Source organism: Arachis hypogaea, chromosome 3, assembly GCF_003086295.3.
Source record: "Arachis hypogaea cultivar Tifrunner chromosome 3, arahy.Tifrunner.gnm2.J5K5, whole genome shotgun sequence".
NCBI classification, from domain to species: Eukaryota; Viridiplantae; Streptophyta; class Magnoliopsida; order Fabales; family Fabaceae; genus Arachis; species Arachis hypogaea.
In genome coordinates this window covers 117,471,984-117,481,991 of record NC_092038.1, presented here as the reverse complement: position 1 = coordinate 117,481,991, position 10,008 = coordinate 117,471,984, and positions in this window count along the sequence as shown.

The following is a 10,008-nucleotide window of genomic DNA, read 5'->3' as shown; positions in this document are numbered from 1 at the left end:
ACGTTGGGGAATTAATGGGATGGAGCATTTATGTCAAAACTAGCCGTTTTTTATGTTTTTGAATTATTTGCATCGATGCATAACACTTTGCATCGATGCAAATGTGTCTATGATGCTGAAATTTGAATTTTCAGCTAGGTTGCATCGATGCAAACATCTTTGCATCGATGCAACAAGTCGTTGCATGCTTTGCATCGATGCAAGATGAGTGTGCATCGATGCAAACCTTAAAGAATGGCTTAAAATCACTTCAAAATGCTTAGGATTGATCTCAAACTTGTTGGAGTCAATTCCTATGCTTTTGTACCTTTGAAAACAAGTTTTTAAACCATTTGGCTAGCATCAAATTGCAAGATGTGCATCAGAACATTTTGTGAGTGTGTGTTGAGAGATTTAGCAATTGGTTCTTAACAAGAAGTTACCTAAGTCCTAAGACACTATACTTGTCTTCAAATGTTGTGGACTTGAGTTTCTTGTTGTTGTTGTGTTGCTTTCAACTCTTCATGCTTGTTCATTTTGTTGGTTTGTCTTTTCATGTCGTTTGTTGGTTTGTCATTCATCAAAACCTACGAATACAAACTTCGCATACAAGCAACATGATTTACAGTGGATGTGTTACAGTGTATTTTGCGCCAGAGGTCGTGATTTGATTTTGTGTTGGGTCAGAATCTGTGATTTGGTTATGTTTGAGCCGGAGACCATGATTGGATAAATCAGTGGTAAGTTTAGTTAGGTTTTTTCTTTGGTATGTATTGTAATGTTATGGAATGGTATCAGATTTGGAGTTCTTATAAGTATGATGTGAATATTAACTTTCAACGATTAATTGTTGTGATTTTAAAAAGATTCATAAGACGAACGATGATCACTGTGGTTGAAATTCATTCTTTTCCTTACATGTATCCTCTTATGATAATTCTAAACTTTTTGGTGAGACCGTGTGGTTAGATTCTTACCCCCTACGAATTTCTGTTTTCAGGACGTACAAGGTAGCTTATGAAGTTTTCTTCTGCACATCTGATTGTATATATAGTTATAGTTTTTCCTCGCCTTTATTTTTATATTTTGTAAGAGGGATAAGAGTCGTGATTGTAATGATATGTACGTATGTAATAGTTGTAGTTACTTGTATAAGAAGTCGTATATATATATATATATATATATATATATATATATATATATATATATATATATATAAGTGTTGTGAATTGTATCTATGTATGTTTGTAAAAAGAAAAAAGTATTTCCAATTTTTCAAAGAAAACAGTGATATGATTTCGAGTAAAAAGCTCCTATTTTTATTTTTAAGTATATGGAAGTCGTCATAATATCCTCACTATCAAAGTGGCACAGCCAAAAGTGTAACATTCTGGTAGTAAGAGTTTTACATTATGGTATCAGAGCAGTCTTTCCTGTAGAGCCTGAGGAATAGACTATGCTTCAATTGCATGCTTTGAACATCTGTCATGTAGTAGGTCTTGTTCGGATGACAAGAGATAGAACTTTATGCACATGACCGTCTATTGATTAATGCCATTGTCTTATCATTTTATACTTTATGGTATTAAGTTTGACCAACTTAACACTTATGGTTTCTATAATAAGAATGCTAATGGGTTATCATAGAGGAAATAGAACTAATAAGTAATGCATGTCACGTGATTTGGAAAATATTAGAAGTTGCTTCTCGAGGTTACTCGGTTATATATCTTGAGTTCTGCTAGTGTCATGTGACTTGTTCTTTCATAGTCTGCCTTGAATGTTCTTGTTTGGGATTTCTTCCTTTCATAGAAGGTAAATTATCTTCCAACCCTATTCTTTTGTTCATATGCCTTCTCGTTTGATCTTAATTTCATATGTCTGCTTAAGTTCCTTGGGATGTCTACCTTTTATTATTTAAACTTCTTTTCTTGATTCATGTACTCTTTGATGTAACTTTGAACTTGTTTGATGCATCAACGTGATCGTTGAAAATCTTTGAGAATTTGCTATTGATTGAGTTGTCTTTCTTTATGAGTTTTGTATTTCTTCGAATCAGCTGAAAACTTGTTTGATTTGTCATGCTTTGTGAATCCTATTCGAATTTCCTTCATTTAAGTTTCTTTTTCAAAATGTGAGTTGATTTCTTTTTTTCGCACCTTTCAATCTTGAATATTCTTATGATGTTGTGATTTTAAGTATACTCTCAGGGCTTTGTTTTAAACCTTTAAAAAAATTGGTTTATTCTTATATAAGATTGTGATTGAACTCATTTTGGTGTGACACAACCATCCCTTGAAAATTTTATACACTTTGAAAACTTCCTTATGTAGTTTAAAACTCGCCTGTTGGTAATGCATCCTCTATTCCTTTTTGGACAAAATTTTATCTAAGATTTTCTTCTTAAAATGCAACTTATTTTTCTTCTAACCATATTGCAGTTTTAATACATGCTTTTGTTTGATTATACACCTAAACATCTTTCAAGATAATTGAGAAAATATTTTTTCTCTTAGCCAAACTAGTTTTTATTTTTCAAAAATAATGGAAGCTCTCTTGTATTTTGTTTAATTTGATTTGTTAAGTAACATGATAAATATGAATTTGTACTTTTCTCCGAAGGTTATTCATGTTATCAAATACCATGAAAAATTTAATGTTTCATTATTCTATTTTTATTTTTGAGATCTTATTTTAAATTTAAGTTTCTGGCTATAATTTGGCCTTTTAGTTGATCACATTATAATTTAATTGTAGAGACTAAAGGACTAGAATAGGACAAATTCTATTGATATTAGAGATCAAAGTCCTCTATAATGTTTAGCCCAGTTACTAATTTATGTCTAATGTGACTTTACTTTGCATGTTAATGAAGCAGGTGCTGAGCTTTCATATTGTAAAGTGGTTGAAACAAATGTTCTCGAGTGTTGAGAAGGAAGAATAGTAATACTAGAAACAATCTATCCTGGCAGAGTGTGAATTGTATTGCTCTCACACCTGTGGAACAATTCTGTTAATAGTGTCTACTTAGTGTTAGTGTATATATCACTGTATAAAATTGAGATTGAGACAAGTGTATTCACTCAACTATATTGATATGTTAGTTGGTTACTTTAATCACAACTTATCTTAATGGTTGATTATCATTTTTCATTTTTAGATTTATTTTGTGATTATCATCATTTTGAGATGTGGTTATGTTTTAAAAAAATTAAATCTCATAAAGAAAAATAGACTATATAAGGCTGAAGGTTGTAGAAGGCTTAGAGAAGGGGGTTGAATCTATGACCTCCTTTTAGTTTAATGAAATAAGGCTTAACTTATAAACTTACACTAAGATTCTGTTTGAACTCAGCAGCGAAAAATTTGTGAAACAATTTCATTTTGTCTCATGAATATCTAAAAATAGAACAGAGAAGGGAAGAGAGAAGCTGACACCATCATGTATTTTGGTTCAGTTGCCTTGTGCAATGCAACCTACATCCAGTCTCCAGCACAACAGTAGCGAAATTTCCACTATAGTTAAAGTATTACTTACACCAATTCCACAAGATTGACACAATCCTTTCACTCTCAAGTTCTAACCTAACTTGACTTGGTTATGCTAATACATAACTCTTCACTCTTAGTGCTTACCCAACTAAGAAAGAGGTACCTCACTGGTACAAGATACAAGACACAAAACCAACCTAAAGAAATCTGAAATCACTATAGGCTTTTCACTCTCAAGTGTATCACTCAGCCATTTTCACTCTTTGGCTTTTTCATAAGCTCTCTCTTTCAGCCTTTAACCTCTCAAGAAATTACAGAAAGATATACATTGAAAAATAAATTACAATTTGTAAAACACGAAGGAGATTGATACTTCAGCAGCCTCTATTGCTATGCGATGAACCAGATTTGCTTAACTTTGATTTCGTTCCCCATTCTGGTGGAATGCTCCTTTGATAGAAAGCACTGTACAAGTTTATGAACTCTCTCAGAGAAGACTTCTTAGAACATGAACTTCAAACCCCTGGTTCTCTTTATTTTTTTTGGAATGATAAAAAATTTTCTTTTGTATCTCCTTGCATGTTGCTGAGTTGCTCTCTACCAAGTCAACTCCTCGAGTGTGTGCTACCAACTTAGCCTTTCACTTTTTTTCATTAATCCCCAATTTGGAATTTTGAAACAAATCTCTTTCTCTTAACCGAATGCCTTAGAGCAGCAAAGAAGAAAAGTTTTTCAATGGCAATCCCACATCTGAACCCTTGAGATACTACTTTGTTCCCAAGAAACAATCTTGGCTTTTGATTCATAGCAATGTGTTTCAGAAATCACTTTCTCTATATATCTCAAAATGAAGTAGCAGAGAGTTGGAGAAGGAGGGAAGAAAGTAAGATGCATATAAAAGGAAATGAATCACCTTTAGCTTCTGACTTAGCTTGGTATGGTTTGATTTGGATGATTAGACTTCAACCTTTTTGCTTAACCCTTCTCTTCCTTTCTTTTTTGGTGAATGGCTTAGGAATGAAGCTTTCTCTCTCTTCTCTGAGTTTTGACCGAAAATAAAAAAGGAACGTTGGCTTTGGTGGAAGCACTTTGGAGGGATCAGCTTTGAGTGAGATCAATTCGAGCTTGGATTGGCTCTTTTCTAGTTTTGCCCACATGATTCTTTTGCTTAACAACTTTGAAATTTTAGTGCTTTGTTAGTCCACTTTGTTTCTGATTTGATTTCCTTCTTATTGGGTTGCTGCAACATTCTTTCTTTGGCCTGCAACACTTACTTAAATTCAATTAAAACTAATTGGGTATTTAACCCATTAAAAATAATATTTGTTATCATCAAATTAATTTAGTTAATTTCTTAACTCAACAAAGGCTATGATCACGGTTTTAAGGTAGGGTGACCATAGATAAGCTATGGTCACGATTTTAAGGTGAGGTGATCATAGAGACTATGGTCACGGTGAAAAACTGTAACCTTAGATAAGACTATGGTCATGGTTTTAAAGAGGGGTTGGTCATGGTTTTAAGGAGGGGTGACCATAGAGACTATGGTCACGGTAAAAACTGTGACCATAGATAATGTTATGGTCACAGTTTTAAGTGGGGTGACCATAGAGGCTATGGTCACAGTGAAAATTGTCACCATAGATTAGCCTATGGTCACGGTTTTAATAAAGGGGTGACCATAGAGCAACCTATGGTCACGGTTTTTACGTGTGACCATAGATTAATAACCTATGGTCATGGTAAAAAACTGTAGCCTTAAAGTGCCAGAATTTGAACACTACAACCTTGACGATAGAAATCGTGACCATAGATAAAAAAGTGTGATTATAGGTCTATGGCCACAACAGAATAAACCACAGTGAAAAATCGTGACCATAAATCAAAAACCGTAACCATAGACCTATGATCACCCTTTTCACCAGTTCTGATCATGATTTTTTACTGACCATAGACTTTTTTTTGTAGTGATCTAATAAGATTTAACTCAAGTTGGGTCTTATTATAAAGCCCTGATATCTTGGCCTAAAAACATTAACAAAGAAGATGAGTGTTTTATTATCATAAATATCATTCAATTATATATTTACAGAGTAAAGTATCATTTTTGTCTTCAACGTTTGGAATAAGTCCTATTTTTTGTCTCTAACATTTAAATTATCCTATTTGTATCCCTAATATTTGTAAAAGTGATTCAATATCATCCTATCGTCAATTACACATCATGAGCTTTAGTTGGAGTTCTCAAAATCTCTTCCTAAAGTTAGAATACAAATGTCTATGGAATAGAACCGATAATCCACTTTAATAATAATTCATCAAAAGTTGGAACTAATCCCTGCAATATTTACATAATTCACTTTTTTAGAGATATAATTAAACCTGAACATAAATAGTAGGTACAATATTAAAATCGAACATATCCAAATGAGACCTAATTGAAAATAAATACATCCAAGTGAGAATAATTGAAAAATATAATCTGATATGTTAGTATAATTGACAGCAAGATAACATTAAATTATTTTTATAAATATTAGAGATACAAATAAGACGATTTAAACGTTAGAGACACAGATATAACTTATTCCAAATTTTGGGGACATAAACGATATTTTACTCAATATTTATATATCTTAGAGGATTTTAAATGAAATAAGTGTTGAGTCGCATATTTTCGGAGGGGCAAAAGAAATGATCAATTAATGGAGTGCTTTATTTACTGTATCATCTGCTAATGGCATACATCAGAACAAGATATCGAGTGTATTATACTATTATGAGAACTATTAAGAAGGTGGAAGCTAAGGAGATGTTAGTATTCTCTAAATGGACCATGATAATATGCTCAAAACTCATCCACATTTGTGAGTCTATGTGAAAATAGTACACAGCAGACAGCACCAACCAATACTTTTGCTAGCATTTAACCAGCCTTTCCTTACCCTACCAAATAATCTAAAACATTTATTTATCCACTAATATCTCTGTAATAGCTAGTTTGCATTTAGCTGTCTCGCAAATCGCAAATAAAATCATCATCAAAATGAAAATTATTTGGATTCAGAAGTCTATAGCCAACTTTGATTAGAGGGTTGATTATTTGCTCTGCAACTTCCATATAGTGGCCTATTGGCCAAGGAATATAGTATTTATTTGGCGTCATCATTTTTATTATTTAATTAATGTAGGCTTTTACTGATAATCCTTTTAAGATTTTGGTTAAGGAGAATATAAGTACAATTGATAGTAAATAAAATAATTTTTTAAATTAAAAAGGATTTATTATTATATAGGGTGCTATGCCCCTTCTCAAAACCAAAAAATGGAGATTATTCACCGGTGAAATTCCTTATTAAAAATATATTAAATCTATTTTTCAATTGTAAAGAAGATTTTCCTAAAATATTATGTATGAGAATTTGTTAAAATAAAGAAATTTTACATTAAAATATAATTTTAATAAAAATATTTAAAAATAATAAAAACTCAATTTAAAATAATTTAAAATTCTCTTATTTTGTAATTTTTTATTATTATTTATCTTATTTTATATTTTTTAAGTAATGCAAAAATACTTAAATAATCTTAAATATAATAAATATATAATTATAATTTTATAAATATTATATACATAAAATTATAAATATTAAGTTAAATCAAACAACGTTGAATTATCTCTCTCACATTACTAAATTTTAAAATTGCTAATCTTCAAAAAAAAAATTCTTATATAGCACGGTAAGCTCCAGCAATAATGTTTGAAATACTTAAACTGTAGTATATTAATTATACTTCGTGTAATTTTAAATGATTTGTTAACAACTGTCAAAATTTCATAAAATATAAATATAATAAATATTTGACTTTTTATTTAACGTTTGCTCCAAGGTTGCTTCGATCTCCAACTAACACCTCCTACGCTACTAATCATTAAGTCATTTATAAGTTTAAAATTCAAATGGGAATCACGCAAAGATTTAGACATTATCTCTCTAGTCTCTATTAATTATTTCTCGAAGGTTTATGTGCTGAGTTGTTATTAGGTACAGGTGAATAACTCTTCTAATAACTAAGTCTAATTAAATTAATTCAACATATTATTCAATAACAAAAATTATTCATGCAAATATATAAAAAAAATTTAAAACCAAATAATTTATCCAATCAATTCTAACTAAATTACGCTACGAAAAACATGTTAAATATTGTTAGAATTATTGTTAAATTTAGCGGCATTCATTATCGTCAGATTTAACATTGTTTTTTGAATTAGATACAAACTAGATTTGGTTTTTTGGATTATTTATCGTCGGAGTTTATATTCCGACTTTAAATCCGACAATGATAAATGATGCGAAATACTATTTTAGTGATACTAATTTTACCAGCAGATCTAACATTAAATTTTGTCGACGGTAATTCGCTTTAGTGAAACGTTACGTTTACACAATTTACCGTCGGAATGTTCCGCCGATAGATCCGACGGTAATATTAGGGTAAAATTCAAATGCGAACTCTCTCCCCATCACTTCTGTAAACTACTCGCTCTCTCTGTTTTCTCTCTCCCCACTCATGTTCTCTCCTCGGCCCTGAAGTTGCTGGCGTCGCCGCCACCCGCTGAAGCCTCCGTTGTTGCCGCCGCTGGAGCTGTCGGTCACTGTTGGAACTGTCGTGAACGTCGGCCCTGTTCACGTTCGTGGTCACTGTTGTCGGTGATAGTAACGTTGTCGCCGTCATAGACGCCTCCTGTTAATTATCACTACGCTTCCACCATCCTGCAGCCACCATCAGAGATAATTTTGGTATATTTTTTATTTTGTTAAGATTTTTATGTGAGTTTAGGATTTTTTGTTAAGTGGTTTATGAAATTATTGATTTAGGATTTGCTATAGTTTTTTTAGGGTTTTTCAAATTTTTTTGTGAATTTAGGATTTTGTTAGGTATTTTACCAAATTATTGATTAAAGTAGGGCAATGAAGTTTGTGATTAGGGTTTGGTTTAACGTTTAGTCTTTTCAGATTTTTTTTAGTTTAGGATTTTGTTATATATTTGATTATCAAATTATTGATTAAATTAGGGTAATGAAGTTTGTGATTAGAATTTCTTATGTTAATTTAATGTAGATAGAAGTTAAATTAAGTTAAGGTAGGTTAAGTAGGGTGAGATTAAGAGTACTCAACATTATTGGAAGACTTTGTGTAGGTTGTTGAATTAATTAGTTTTACCTTATGAGTTTAATAAGTTTTCTTTTTATTAGGACAGTGCTATTTCTCTGAGATCAATTGGATTTCGCTTCTTCCGTATTTTGTTCATCCGTGTTTTAGGTAGGTTTTCTATTTCTAACTATAATCAATTGTTTAAGTTTTATGTTGGACTTAATTTTCTTAGAATGACGTTTTACGATGGAAGTGGGAGAAGGTCGCGTAGAGGCGCCTTCTTGAAAGCCTTGTTTGCTAGAAAATTATAGAGTTATAAGGGGTTGCGTACTAGAATGGTTATGATTTAATATGTTATTGAATTCGTGTTTGTTCTAATTTATTCCTGCAGCTATTTTCTTTGTGAAAACTGTTATATTTGTTTGATGGATGTCTCTAAATTAAGGAAAAGTGTTGCCAAAATTTCGTTTAATTTGTTTTAAAACATGTTTAGTTTGTCAGAAAATGATAATTGTATTTGGCGGAAGATTCTAATTATAGGGTACATTCTACTGAATTTCTAAAAAAATTAGTAATTTATGTTTTTTGTTGAATTCTAGGATATGTGTTTCAATATGATTCCAAGTCATCATCTATGGATGTATGATAGGGATAACAATGGATGGGGATTAAAACCTGAATGCTTTGAGGGGGTTAGACTTGGTGGACATTTGCAGGCAGCTATATCTGAACTTAAAGGGACTTGATAATGGGCAGTGGGCTAAACCAAAGGCAGTGTTCACTCTAACAAAGGACTAGAGACAAAATATTTGTAAGTGGATTAAAGGATTAAGGTTTCCTGATGGTTACGCTTCTAACTTGAGCAGGTGTGCAAACGAGTCACAAAATAGGCTTACTAGATTGAAAAGTCATGATTGTCACGTCTTCATGGAGTCTTTGCTTCTTGTTGCATTCAGAAAACTTCCAACCAACATCTAGAAACCCCTCACAGAAATAACTGAGCTCTTTAGAGAGTTATGTGCTACAAAACTTAGCATTAATGATCTCACAATCATGGACAAGAACATTTCCATCATACTTTGTAAGCTATAGAGGATATTTTCTGTATCCTTTTTTGACGTTATGGAACTCTTAGCAATCTACCTACCGTACGGAGTAATACTATGTGGGCCGGTTCAATTTCGGTGGATGTACCTATTTGAGATGATGATAGTTCATTCAAGCGCATTGGGAAGAACAGAGCTCAAATTGAGGGCAACATCTGCAAAGCATTCCTAGCTAAGAAAACATCTGCATTTTTTTCATTCTATTTTTAACCTCATGTTGAGTCACATAGAACAAGGGTTGCAAGGAATGATGAGAGGGAAGAATCTTCGTC